Here is a 14,796-nt window from a genome sequence, read left to right as displayed (position 1 = left end):
CGAAGGATACAATCGCTGCAAGGAGAGGCCATTGGGCAGTCAACTGCTTCAAAAATGATCTAACTGTTGGGAGGAATGCTGTAAGAAAAATTTTAATTGGATCGGGTACATTGAAAGTTTCAAAAATCCAGTCCACAATGTCAGAAAATTTCACTAATCCAGAGTTTGTTTCATCAACTGGGAGTGTAAAAGGAGCAACTGGGGTTTTAGATGTTCCTGGCAGTGCTGGGAACTCCTTCTGGGACTTTAAATTTGCCAGCCCAGGAGGAGTTTGCTTCGGTTTTTCCGCAGCACTGTTTGGTTTGTTTGTAACTTTCATTTCTTTTTGAGAAATCTTAGGACCTTTTCTGGGAAGTTTAGGAGAGGAAATATTTTTCCTCTTTCTAGACTCCCCAGGATTGGCGTAAGATGCTCCCGCTGGTGAATCGTCAGAATCGGTTTCATCAGAGGACAACAGATCGAAGGGGTTCGAAGTAACGGGAGAAGTGGTAACGGTCTTCTTCAGCATGTCAGCGTAGGAACGCTTTGAACGCTCTTTGAGAGACCGTTTTATTTTATCCCTGCGCTGCATGTACACCGCACATGTCGAGAGCTCATGCAGATTTTCTCCGCAGTGAATACACTTTTCAGCGTTAACACTGCAAGAATCTTCCGCATGAGACTCCCCACACTTGCCACAACGTGCCTTATTGCAGCAGTAGGCGGCTGTATGGCCTAACTGCTTGCAATTCAGGCAGTTCATGACGCGGGGCACGTAGAGCCTCACAGGGAGACGAACCCGGTGGATCGAGACGTGGCTTGGTAGTGCAGACCCGGCGAACGTAACTCGAAACGAGTCTGACGGAGTGTATACTGTTTTGCCACCGATGATCGATGCTGACCGCAATTGCTTGCAGTCGAGCACCTTTACTTCGGGACACGTTTTGTTCTTAAAGCACCCTTTGGCACTTTGCAGTATACACTCGACGGACAGACTCGAATCGGTTATGACACCGTCGATCTCCACGTCTCGTGCGGGTATGTAAACGCGATACTCGCGTGTGAAGAGCTCAGAGCAAGCTATATCGTTGGCCTCTTTCAGGTTACCGACCACGACACGGAGCTTGTTAGGCCGGACCTTGGAAATTTCGGTCACGCCCTTGTACTCCTTCGTCAGGTCTTTAGAAATCTGCAAGAGGTTCAACTTTTTCGATTTCGGTCCTGCCTTTGGCCGAAAATAAACAGTATAGCTGCCCTGGGCTCCGTCTGGGTAAAGCCTGGGGCGAGGGGGGACTGAAGAATGAACAGGGGAGGGGGTAACAGAAGGGTCAGGGTCAGAGGGGTTCGGGGATGGTGGCGCGGGAGGCGAGGGATCTACATCCATCGCGCTAAGTCTAGCGCACTAGCGCTGACAAGAACACGTACCTTTTTATTTCTCCCTTCCAGTAAGGTTGGTTGTCCGATCGTTCGAAGTAGCAGCCGTTACAGCCAGCAGCACCAATACAGCAGCACCAAACAGCCACCAGCAGCGAGCCAGGTGTGAGATCACTCCACACAGCGATACAACTCGCTGACACTGATGGCTTCTTCTTTTTCCTCGTTTGTGTCTCGTCCACTGCTGTAGCACAATCCAGCCAGCAGCCAAATCGGCTTACGCACCAGCTGGCAGTCACGATGCGAAACAGTTGCACAAAGGCACGACCTTGAACCCGGATTTATTTCACTTGACCAGGCAAACAATGCCAACACTTGTTCACACGTCTTTTGTTTTATACGCTATCGGACCGATCACCAAACACGTCCAGTACTGATGCGTGTTCGGCACAGAATGATTATTAATATTATTACTATTGTTTTTTTTTTTTTTTTTTTTTTTTTTTTTTTTTTCTTCACCTATCGTTTATTTGACACGGCACAAGTACAATTTAATGTTTAACGGCGCCAATTATATCTGATGACTTAAAATCTTTAAGCAATTTTTTTATCCTCGCTGCCGACTACGAGCTGAAATTAAGTCTATCTTAAAACTAGCATATATTTTTCAATTATTGTTTTGTAGTTGAATGGTCGTCTGATGATCGTCGAATGGCCATGAATATGCAGCATGTATGGATTTGTTCTGCTAAGCCACGATGTTATGAGCTGGGACAGGGGCTTGTAATCCTCGGGTCCTGGAAGTATTGTGCGGGGTTCAGTTGCTGGTTATGGTTCGTTGTTGTTGGTCGCTGTTGTTCAAGCCAAGATATCACGAAAGGCCTCGGGTTCTCAGGTCCTGGCGGATTCGTGTAGGGTTCAGTTGATGATTCCAAAATCGAGGTCTATGACGTGTTCTTGCCGTTTTGTTGAATGTGGATGGAAAGGAATGGGACTAAACTGGGGCGTGGATGGATTTTAGGAAAATGTATATAAGGGTCATGTAGGGTAGGTCACGACTCGCCAAGACATCACGAACAGGAACAGCTGGTCCTCAACCCTCGGCCCGGAGGGAAGTTATTAATTTAGACCTGGCGTCACGGTGTACAGGGCATGACCAAACAACGTGCTCTATGTCGTGATAACCTTCACCACAGGCACAGATACCACTTTTCTCGAGCCCAATACGACGGAGATGCGTATCAAATCTATAGTGATTGGACATAAGCCGCGACATCACGCAAATGAAATCTCGACCAACATCCAACCCCTTGAACCACGGGCTCGTCGATACCTTGGGGATAATGGAATGTAACCACCTTCCCAGTTCCCCTCTAGTCCAAGAGTTTTGCCAACTGATGATCGTATTCTGACGTACAAGTGCGAAAAACTCATTAAAAGCAATTGGTCTTTCATAAATTTCACCGTTTGTTGCGCCCACCTTAGCCAAAGAGTCCGCTTTCTCATTACCCGGTATCGAGCAGTGAGAAGGGACCCACGCTAAGGTAATCTGATACGATTTTTCAGATAAAGCACTCAGATGTTCCCGTATTTTCCCCAGGAAATACGGAGAGTGCTTAACATCTTTCATCGATCGGAGAGCCTCAATGGAACTGAGACTGTCCGTAAAGATGAAATAATGGTCCGTGGGCATTTTTTCGATAATCCCTAGGGTGTACTGAATTGCAGCTAATTCTGCGACGTAAACAGAAGCAGGATTATCGAGCTTATGGGAGACGGTTAAATTGTTATTGAAGATACCGAATCCAGTGGACTCATCGAGAAGTGATCCGTCAGTGAAGAACATATTGTCGCAGTTGATATTTCGATATATATTAGAAAAAATTTTGGGGATCTGCTGCACGCTTAAATGATCCGGGATTCCACGAGTTTCTTCTATCATGGATGTATCGAAAAACACAGTTGAATCAGAAGTTTTTGATAAGTCAACACGATTTGGAATATTCGAAGAAGGGTTAATATTTTGGGACATGTGATTGAAATACAATGTCATAAAACGGGTTTGAGAATTAAGTTCGATTAACCTTTCAAAATTTTCAATCACAGGACGGTTCAAAACCTCACATTTGATAAGAATACGAGAAGACAGGCTCCAAAAGCGGGTTTTCAATGGTAGTACTCCAGCTAAGATCTCCAAACTCATCGTATGGTTCGATTGCATGCAACCCAAGGCGATACGCAAACAACGATATTGTATTCGCTCCAATTTGATCAAATGTGCGTTTGCTGCGGAGCGGAAGCAGAAACACCCGTACTCAATTACAGACAGTATCGTTGTTTGGTAAAGCCTTATTAGGTCTCCTGGGTGGGCTCCTGACCATTGTCCGGTTATTGTACGAAGAAAATTCACTCTTTGTTGACATTTTTTCATCAGATACCTCACGTGACAACCCCAGGTGCCTTTAGAGTCGAACCAGATACCAAGATATTTGTGTACCAAAACCTGAGAAATCGTTTTACCCATTAATTGTGTTTGAAGCTGAGCAGGTTCATGCTTCCTAGAAAAAACAACTATCTCAGTCTTCTTCGGAGAGAATTCGATACCTAGCTGTAAAGCCCAAGCAGACAAATTGTCCAAGGTATCTTGCAATGGTCCTTGCAAATCGGCAGCTTTGGCCCCAGTAACAGAGATTACAGTGTCGTCTGCAAGTTGTCTTATCGTGCATGAATTTGCCAGACATTCGTCGATGTCATTTACATAAAAATTGTAAAGAAGGGGGCTTAAACATGAGCCCTGGGGAAGACCCATGTAGCTAATGCGAAAAGTTGCCAAATCGCCGTGCGTAAAATGCATGTGCTTTTCGGACAACAAATTGTGCAAAAAATTGTTCAAAATTGGAGAAAATCCTTGTCGGTGAAGTTTACCCGAAAGAATGTCAATAGAAACGGAATCAAAAGCCCCCTTAATGTCCAAGAACGCAGACGCCATTTGTTCTTTGCGAGCATACGCCAGCTGAATATCTGTTGAAAGCAACGCAAGACAATCATTCGTCCCTTTGGCACGGCGGAAGCCAAATTGAGTATCTGATAGTAGACCATTTGATTCGACCCAATGGTCTAAACGACGGAGTATCATTTTTTCCATCAATTTCCGGATACAGGATAGCATTGCAATCGGCCTATAAGAGTTGTGGTCAGAAGCTGGTTTTCCCGGGTTGTGGATGGCGATCACCTTAACCTGCCTTCAATCCTGCGGTACAATGTTATGCTCCAGGAATTTATTGAACAAGTTTAACAAGCGCCTCTTGGCGTTGCCGGGTAGATTCTTCAACAAGTTGAATTTGATTCTATCTAACCCAGGCGCGTTATTGTTACAGGACAGGAGGGCAACCGAAAATTCTGCCATCGTAAAAGGTGATTCTATCGCGTCGTGGCCCGGAGACGCATCGCGAACAATGTTTTGCTCAGGAACAGAGTCCGGACATACTTTCCTGGCAAAATCAAATATCCACCGACTTGAAGACTCCTCGCTTTCGTTGACCGTTGCGCGATTCCGCATTCTTCGGGCTGTGTTCCAAAGAGTGCTCATCGATGTCTCCCTCGACGTCTCGTTTACGAACCGACGCCAATATCCGTGTTTCTTTGCTTTAGCCAAGCTTTTGAGCTTGGTATCAAGCTCCGAATACCGTATATAGTCGTCGGGTATACCTCCCTTCTGGAAGGCCTTAAACGCGTCGGATCTTTGCGTGTAGACATCGGAGCAAACTTGGTCCCACCACGGAGTGGGAGGCCGTTCTTTGATCGTTACGCCGGGAAATTTCTTCGTTTGGGCTTGCAACGCGGCGTCGAGAATCAAGCCCGCGAGGAGGTTGTATTCTTCAAGTGGTGGATGATGTTGAATCGACTCGACCGCTTTTGAAATCATTTCCTCGTATAACTTCCAATCGACATTCCGTGTGAGGTCATACGGAATGTCAATTGGTCGCATGCGAGTTGACCCGTTAGTAATTGAAATAAGAATAGGCAAATGGTCGCTACCGAGAGGATCGAGGATCACCTTCCATGTGCAATCCAACCGTAGCGACGTCGAACATAATGATAGATCCAAAGCGCTTGGGCGCGCTGGAGGTTTCGGGATACGTGTCATTTCACCGTTGTTCAAAATAGTCATGTCGAAGTCATCGCAAAGGTTATAGATTAAAGAGGAGCGGTTATCATTGTAAGGGGAACCCCAAGCCACACCATGAGAGTTGAAGTCTCCCAAAATCAAACGTGGCGAGGGAAGAAGTTCTGTTAAATCAAAGAGCAACCGTTGCCCAACCTGTGATCTGGGAGGAATATATATTGAGGCAATACAAAGCTCTTTACCTTGTATTGTCATTTGACATGCGACAACTTCGATGCCTGGAATCGAGGGGAGGTTAATACGATAGAAAGAATAGCACTTTTTAATCCCTAAAAGTACTCCTCCATACGGGGTGTCTCGATCAAGGCGAATAATATTAAAATCATGGAAGTTGAGATCAATATTTGAAGTAAGCCAAGTTTCACAAAGGGAAAATGCATCGCATTTGTTTTTATTTATCAAAACTTTAAATGAATCCATTTTTGGTAAAATAATTCTACAATTCCACTGTAAGACAGAGATAGAATCCTTCATATACGCAGTTGAATTAGGCATCCAAGGATACAATCGCTGCAAGGAGGGGCCATTGGGCAGTCAACTGCTTCAAAATTGTTCTAACTGTTGGGAGAAATGCTGTGAGAAAAATTTTAATTGGATCGGGTATATTGAAAGTTCCAAAAATACAGTCCACAATGTCAGAAAAATTGACCAGTCCAGCATTTGATTTATCAACAGGATGTGCAAAAGGAACAACTGGGGTTTTAGATGTTCCAGGAAGTGCTGGGAACTCCTGCTGAGACTTTAAATTTGCAAGCCCAGGAGGAGTTCGCTTCGGCTTTTCCGCAGCACTTTTAGATTTGTTCGTATTATTCATTCCATCTTGAAAAACCTTAGGGCCTTTCCTGGGAAGCTTAGGAGAGGGAATATTTTTCCTCTTTCTAGATTCTCCAGGATTGGCGTAGGACGTTTCAGCTGGTGGATCGTCAGAGTCCGTTTCGTCAGAAGACAGCAGATCAAAGGGGTTCGATGTTATGGTAGAAGTGGTCACGGTCTTCTTAAGAATTTCAGCGTAAGAACGCTTTGAGCGCTCCTTAAGAGACCGTTTAATTTTATCTCTGCGTTGTATGTACACCGGGCATGTGGAAAGCTCATGCAGATTTTCCCCGCAGCGAATACACTTTTCAGCGTTTACGCTGCAAAAATCTTCTGCATGAGTCTCCCCACACTTGCCACACCGTGCCTTATTGCAGCAGTAGGCAGCTGTATGACCTAACTGCTTGCAATTGGTGCAATTCATAACACGGGGCACATACAAACGCACAGGCAGACGAACCCGGTTAATTGAGACGTGGCTAGGGAGAGCAGATACGGCGAACGTAACGCGAAACGAGTCTGACGGAGTGTATACTTTTTTACCGCTGACGAGCGACATAGACCGTAATTGCTTACAGTCCAATATCTTCGCCTCAGTATTGGAATTCTTGAAGCAACCGGTTGCACTCAGGATACACTCGACAGACAGATTCGAATCGGTTATCACACCGTCGATCTCCACGTCTCGTGCGGGTGAAGAACTCGGAGCAAGCTATATCGTTGGCCTGATCCAGATCTTTCACCACAACACGGAGCTTGTTTGGTCTGAGTTTTGATATTTCAGTCACGGCCTTGTATCGTGACGTCAGATCCTTCGCGATTTGCAACGTGTTAAGCGATTTACCTCCTGGTTTGGGCCTCATGTAAAGGACCAGTGGACTCGTTGATCCGTCTGGGTAAAGCATGGGACGAGGATTGATTAAAGCAGGGACAGACGGAGACTGAACAGGAAGGACAGGGTCGGGTGGGTTCGGAGACGGGGGATCGGGGGCTGAGGGATCCACATCCATTGCGCTCAAACTAGCGCAACAGTACAGTGGCAAAGAAACACGTACCTCTTCTTCTTTGTTGTTTTCGATAGAACAATCACCGAGTCTTTCGGTGCTGGAACGGGCAGCTGCGCAGCGACACCACTAAAGCACAATAGCAGGATGACCTTCACTGCGGATTATCAGATTATCATCACACCGCACTTCGCACTCTTTGAAACGCGACCGGGTAAGCAATGCCTTTTTCGATTTTTTCTACACAATATCGGTTTTATAGCGAGACAACCACTTAATGCGTCCGTTATTGCCGAGCGTTCGGGACGGAATGTATTACTATTGTTATTAGTATTAGTATTACTGTCTTTTTTTTATTTTGATCCATTGTAGTTTGAAAAATTGTTTTTAAAATTTAATATCAACTACTAATTCCCCCCCCCCCCCCACATTCGAATATTTTTCGTTTGTGTGCGGTATAGCGTAACGCTCTCGCAAAATGGACGACATGCAGGTGCAACTTCTCCTGGATGTGGAAACAAATGGGGAAGAAATTGAAATTTCCCCCAGCAGTTCTCCCTTACCATCCCCTGTACCACCCCCGCTAACTAGCCCCGTACCAAGGGTACCGGAAATACGGGTAAAAGCTTACCCAGATGCCGCTAGCGGTCCCTACGTTGTTTACTTCCGGCCCATAAAAAAAACCTTTGAATATAATTCAAATTGGCAAAGACCTGGCAAAACAGTTTTCGGCCGTAACCGAAATAACGAAGGTGAGGCCGAACAAACTGCGAGTTGTCGTGAGTAGTTTGAAGCAAGCAAACGAAATTGCTAGCTACGAGCTCTTTACAAGGGAGTACCGCGTGTATATCCCTGCCAAGGACGTGGAGATCGACGGTGTGGTTACCGAAGGAAGCCTACGTACAAACAGCGCGAGGAAAAAATTAAGCGTTCCCTTAAGGAACGATCAAAGCGCTCTTTTGCAGAAATGCTTAAGAGGGCTGAGCCACCCTCGACAGGAAACATCTTTTCCTTTTTGCCAACCGATGAGGGTACATCTGACGATCCCGGGTGTTCTTATGCCTTGCCAGAGGGATCTAGGAAGAGGAGAATGCTCAACTCTCCTAATCTTTCTCGCAAAGGTCGTAAGATAACCCCTAGCGGAATGACCAATAAGACAACACAAAAAGGAAGCGGTGAAGAAAAACCGAAGCAACTACCACCCGGTTTTAATTTAAATTAAACCAGGAGTACCCATCGCTTCCTGGGGCACCAAAAACCCCTCGTGCACCCATTTCTCGATCAGAAGACATAAAAGAAACAGGGTTCATAAAATTCTCTGATAATGTTGACTGGATATTTAAAACTTTCAACATGTCAGATCCCCTTCAAAATATTCTTCTTGCCCTTCTCCCTACAGTGAAAACCTTTTTGAAGCAACTCACAGCAACTTGGCCCCTCATTTCAGCTATCGTATCTTTCGATGACTAATACGTCGAAAGAGGTTAGGAATTTTGTCACTGTGTTACAGTGGAACTGCAGAAGTATCATCCACAAATTCGATTTATTTTCACATTTGATAAACACATACAATTGTGATGCGTTCGCGCTCTGTGAAAGTTTTCTCAATTCAAATGACCTACTTAATTTCCACGATTTCAACATCATTCGTCGAGATCGAGACTCACACGGTGGAGGGGTACTTTTAGGGATCAAAAAGTGCTATTCTTTTTCAGAATCGACCTCCCCTCGATCTCGAATATTGAAGTTGTTGCCATTCAAACGAATATGAATGGAAAAGACCTTTGCCTTGTTTCGTTATATATTCCCCCATCCGCGCGGGTTGAACAGAAGCAACTCCTTGATATAGCAGAATTGCTTCCCGCACCTTTTTTGATGTTGGGAGATTTTAACTCTCACTGTTCGCTATGGGGGTCGCTGTACGACGACAACCGATCTTCTTTAATCTGTAACTTGATCGACGACTTCAATATGACACTTTTGAATACTGGGGAAGCGACACGTGTACCTAATCCTCCAGCACGTGAAAGCGTGTTTGACCTAGCGTTAGATTGCCAGTGGAAAGTAATCAACGATCCCCACGGTAGTGATCATCTTCCAATCGTTATATCAATTGCTAATGGTTCAACTCCCCCGAACCCAATCAATATTTCCTACGATCTTACACGTAACATTGATTGGAAGCGTTATGAGTCTATTATAGCGGAATCTATCGAGACTCACGAGGAACTTCCTCCGGAGGAAGAATACGCGTTCTTAGCTGGCTTGATAATCGACGCCGCGACGCAAGCTCAGACGAAACCGATACCCGGGGTAACGATTAGACAACGCCCTCACAACAAATGGTGGGACAAAGAGTGCTCTGAGCTGTACGCGCGAAGGTCCGCGGCGTATAAGGACTACTAGGAGTACGGCACTGTCAACCTACTTCGAAAGTACGAGGCACTGGGCAGGCAGATGAAGAGCTTAGTAAAGGCGAAAAAACGCGGGTACTGGCGGCGGTTCGTAAACGCGTTGTCGAGGGAAACAGCGATGAGCACTCTTTGGGATACCGCCAGGCGCATGCGGAACCGTGACGTTTCGAATGAGAGTGAGGGGTATTCAGATCGCTGGATACTCGATTTTGCCAAAAAGGTCTGTCCGGACTCTGTACCGGAACAGAAAACCTTTCGCGACGCGTTTTTAGTAACTACGGAAGAGCCCCCAATTTCGATGTTGGAATTTTCAATGGCTCTCCTGTCGTGCAACAATAAGGCTCCAGGGTTAGATAGAATAAAATTCAACCTGTTGAAGAATCTACCCGACTCTGCAAAAAGACGCTTGTTGAATTTGTTCAACAAGTTTCTTGAGCTAAATACTGTTCCGCATGACTGGAGGGAGGTAAAAATCATTGCTATTCGGAAACCCGGGAAACCTGCCTCTGATCACAATTCATAAAGGCCGATTGCGATGCTCTCTTGCCTCCGGAAATTAATGGAGGAAATGATCCTCTTACGGTTAGACAAATGGGTCGAAACAAACGGTTTACTTTCAGATACTCAATTTGGCTTTCGCCGGGGCAAAGGGACGAACGATTGCCTAGCGTTGCTTTCTACTGAAATTCAACTCGCATTTGCTCCTGTCGTGCAACAATAAGGCTCCAGGGTTAGATAGAATAAAATTCAACCTGTTGAAGAATCTACCCGACTCTGCAAAAAGACGCTTGTTGAATTTGTTCAACAAGTTTCTTGAGCTAAATACTGTTCCGCATGACTGGAGGGAGGTAAAAATCATTGCTATTCGGAAACCCGGGAAACCTGCCTCTGATCACAATTCATATAGGCCGATTGCGATGCTCTCTTGCCTCCGGAAATTAATGGAGGAAATGATCCTCTTACGGTTAGACAAATGGGTCGAAACAAACGGTTTACTTTCAGATACTCAATTTGGCTTTCGCCGGGGCAAAGGGACGAACGATTGCCTAGCGTTGCTTTCTACTGAAATTCAACTCGCATTTGCTCGAAAGGAGCAAATGGCTTCTGCGTTCTTGGATATTAAGGGGGCTTTTGACTCTGTCTCTGTAGAAGTTTTAAGCGCGAAACTTCATTCGCAGGGACTTTCACCAAGTTTGAATAACTTTTTGCTCAATTTTTTGTCAGAAAAGCATATGTATTTCTCACATGGCGATTCGACAACTTCCCGAATTAGTTACATGGGCCTTCCCCAGGGCTCATGTTTAAGCCCTCTCTCATATATTTTTTACGTCAATGACATCGATGAATGTCTTGCAAATTCATGCACGCTACGGCAACTTGCAGACGATAGCGTTGTATCCATTACTGGAAGTGAAGCTAACGATCTGCAAGGACCATTGCAAGATACCTTAGACAATTTGTCTGAATGGGCTCTTAAGCTGGGTATCGAATTCTCTCCGGAGAAAACTGAGCTGGTCGGTTTTTCGAGGAAGCATAACCCAGCTCAGCTGCAGCTCCTACTAACGGGTAAAACGATCTCTCAGGTTTTAGTCGCTAAATATCTCGAGGTCTGGTTCGACTCTAAATGCACCTGGGCTTGTCATATCAGGTATCTGACACAAAAATGCCAACAGAGGATCAATTTTCTTCGTACGATTACCGGAACCTGGTGGGGTGCCCACCCAGGAGACCTTCTAAGGTTATACCAAACAACGATGTTGTCAGTTCTTGAGTACGGCTGTTGCTGCTTTCGCTCCGCCGCGAACACGCACATTAAAAACTTAGAGAGAATACAATATCGTTGTTTGCGTATTGCCTTGGGTTGCATGCAGTCGACCCATACGATGAGTCTTGAAGTGTTAGCGGGTATTCTTCCGTTGAAACATCGTTTTTGGAATCTCTCTTACCGTTGCTAATTCGATGCACAGTTATGAACCCATTAGTAATTTAAAATTTCGAGAGGTTGGTCGACCTTCAATCTCAATCCAGATTTATGACTTTATATTTTGACTATATGGCTCAAGATATTAATCCTTCTTCATACGATTCCTCCAATGTCGCACTTTTAGATACTTCTAATAATGCTATATTCTTCGACACCACCATGAAACAAGACATTTCTGGTATCCCGGATCAATTGCGACCTCAAAAGATCCCTAAGATTTTTTCCAATAAGTTTTAACATGTTAGTTATGATAAAAGGTTTTACACTGACGGATCTAATCTAGATGAGTCCACTGGCTTCGGTGTGTACCACGAAAATTTTACCGCCTCCTACAAACTCGATGCTCCTGCTTCCGTGTACGTCGCAGAACTTGCTGCTTTTCAGTACTCTCTTGGAATCATCGAAACCCTTCCCATAGACCACTACTTCATCTTCACAGATAGTCTCAGTGCCATTGAGGCTCTGCGATCGATGAAGCCTGTGAAGCACACCCCGTATTTCCTGGGGAAAATACGGCGGTTTTTAAGTGCTTTAACAGATAAAAATTACCGGGTTACCTTAGCGTGGGTCCCTTCTCATTGCTCGATTCCGGGTAATGAAAAGGCTGACTCTTTAGCTAAGGTGGGTGCTATTGATGGCGATATTTATGGAAGACCAATTGCTTATGATGAATTTTATAGCATTTTGCGTCAGAGGACACTCAACAGTTGGCAATCATCATGGAATTCAGATGAACTGGGACGGTGGCTACATTCCATTTTGCCTAAGGTATCGACGAAAGCATGGTTCAAGGGGTTGGATGTAGGTCGGGACTTCATTCGCGTGATTCTAGACTTATGTCCAATCACTACACGTTAAACACGCATCTCTTTCGTATAGGGCTTGTAGCCAGTAATCACTGCGTTTGTGGCGATGGCTACCATGATATCGAGCATGTTGTTTGGTCGTGTGCCGAATTCTGTGGTGTTAGGTCCGAGCTTAAAGATTCCCTTCGGGCCCGATGAAAACAACCGAACGTTCCCGTTAGAAACATTCTGGGAAGCGGTGATCTCCAGTACATGACACAGCCATACGGGTTTAAAAAAAATGCTGACATTAAAATTTGAATTTTTTATTTATTTTTTTTTTAAATTGTTAGATTACAATTCCCGTCACAAACTGAAAGAAAATGACACACCATGCTGGAGACACTAAGACGAAGACTCGGCATCTTTATGTTCACGCAGACACCTCAGACAAAATTGCTCAAATAGAACATCACTGCTAGCCATCTACAAATAAATAAATTCTATAACTTAATATAGTTAAAATGAAAATTGTAACTCCCCTCCTCTCACCCTTAATCCCCACTAGTCGGCCACGAGATATAAAAAATGTGCCTCCCTCTTTTTCCTGCTAATTCAGAATTAAAAAAAATTTACTTGGCTCAGTTAAGCATAAATTGTATCGGGCCGTGTCAAATAAACTATTTTAAAACTTAAAACTGAAATTGATCTTACTACTGTTAGGATTGCCGCGTTTTTGTTTAGAGAAAAATACGAATACCAACAGTGGTTCATGCGTTTTTTTTTGCGATGCACATTGCAAATGTAAACATAGCATAACACAAGTATATTTAGTACATTTTTAATATGACATAGTCTCGTGTAATTTTTGAGTTTATTAGATTTCATAGAAATAATCTGAGTACACTAAAGTCGCTTTTTACGCGGGGATACATGCCGCGTAAATTCCGGAATCCGCATAAAAAAAAACCTGTGAGTTCAGGAATCCGCGTGAATTCCGGAATCCGCGTAAATTCCGGAATCCGCGTAAAAAAAATGCTGACATTAAAATTTGAATTTTTTATCCATTTGTTAGATTACAATTCCCGTCACAAACTGAAAGAAAATGACACACCATGCTGGAGACACTAAGACGAAGACTCGGCATCTTTATGTTCACGCAGACACCTCAGACAAAATTGCTCAAATAGAACATCACTGCTAGCCATCTACAAATAAATAAATTCTATAACTTAATATAGTTAAAATGAAAATTGTAACTCCCCTCCTCTCACCCTTAATCCCCACTAGTCGGCCGCGAGATATAAAAAATGTGCCTCCCTCTTTTTCCTGCTAATTTAGAATTTAAAAAAATATGTACTTGGCTCAGTTAAAAAGTAGGAGGGTGGTATTCAAGACACGACCGCATGACGTTGGACTACGGTATTCTTATATTCCATTAAAACAAATAATAGAGAGAATTGCAACTCTAGTATTTGCTGCAATTTTATCTAACAGTGCATTTCTGGATGCTGAGACGTTAAAACGTTATAAATAATAATATATACTAAAAGAATGGATATCTTTTATTTAATCGCTGTCATTTCATACATATTCGAATCAACCCTTTGTTTGCTGCACTACCAAGACAATCATTTAATTGAGCGAATTGGTAAAATTTTCCTATCTAAGCAAAAAGCAAACTTTACGAAACTATCTGAAATTGGAGCCCAGAACCGAAAATTTTAAATTTGAAAATTGTTTGACATTTAATCGATAAAACTCATGCTAGGTTAGTTCCAGCCCAGCATATAACTTCATGTATTTGAAAAAAAAAAAAGTTTGGTTCAATAACTCAATATAGCAAGAGCTCAATCACACGTTTTTCGGTAGTTGTTATCAAGGTTTGGGCGAGACAGGAAAATATCTTAACGATCTTAACTTCTTCAGTTGTGATTTAGAGCATTTCTAATTGTTTTTTTATTTTTCACGATAGCGACAAGTTTGTTTCTTTCTCTGTGTGCGAGAAACAAAATGTGCGAGAAACAACTGTGTTCGTTAAGACGTTTTCATATTTTCAATGACAATAATAATCTTCGATAAACTCCCGCTATAGTTATTCACACACATGCTACAACTATCTAAACACGCGTTAAAACTATTCATACACACGCTGTAGCTATAGCTATCCATACACACGCTATTCCTTTCCATACATTCGATACAACTATCTATACACACGCATAAGCTATCCAACCATGTGCTATTACTATCCATA

This window comes from Wyeomyia smithii, chromosome 3 (assembly GCF_029784165.1).
Source record: "Wyeomyia smithii strain HCP4-BCI-WySm-NY-G18 chromosome 3, ASM2978416v1, whole genome shotgun sequence".
NCBI lineage: Eukaryota > Metazoa > Arthropoda > Insecta > Diptera > Culicidae > Wyeomyia > Wyeomyia smithii.
The sequence above is the reverse complement of the archived record's forward strand: the minus strand, read 5'-3'. Positions refer to the sequence as shown.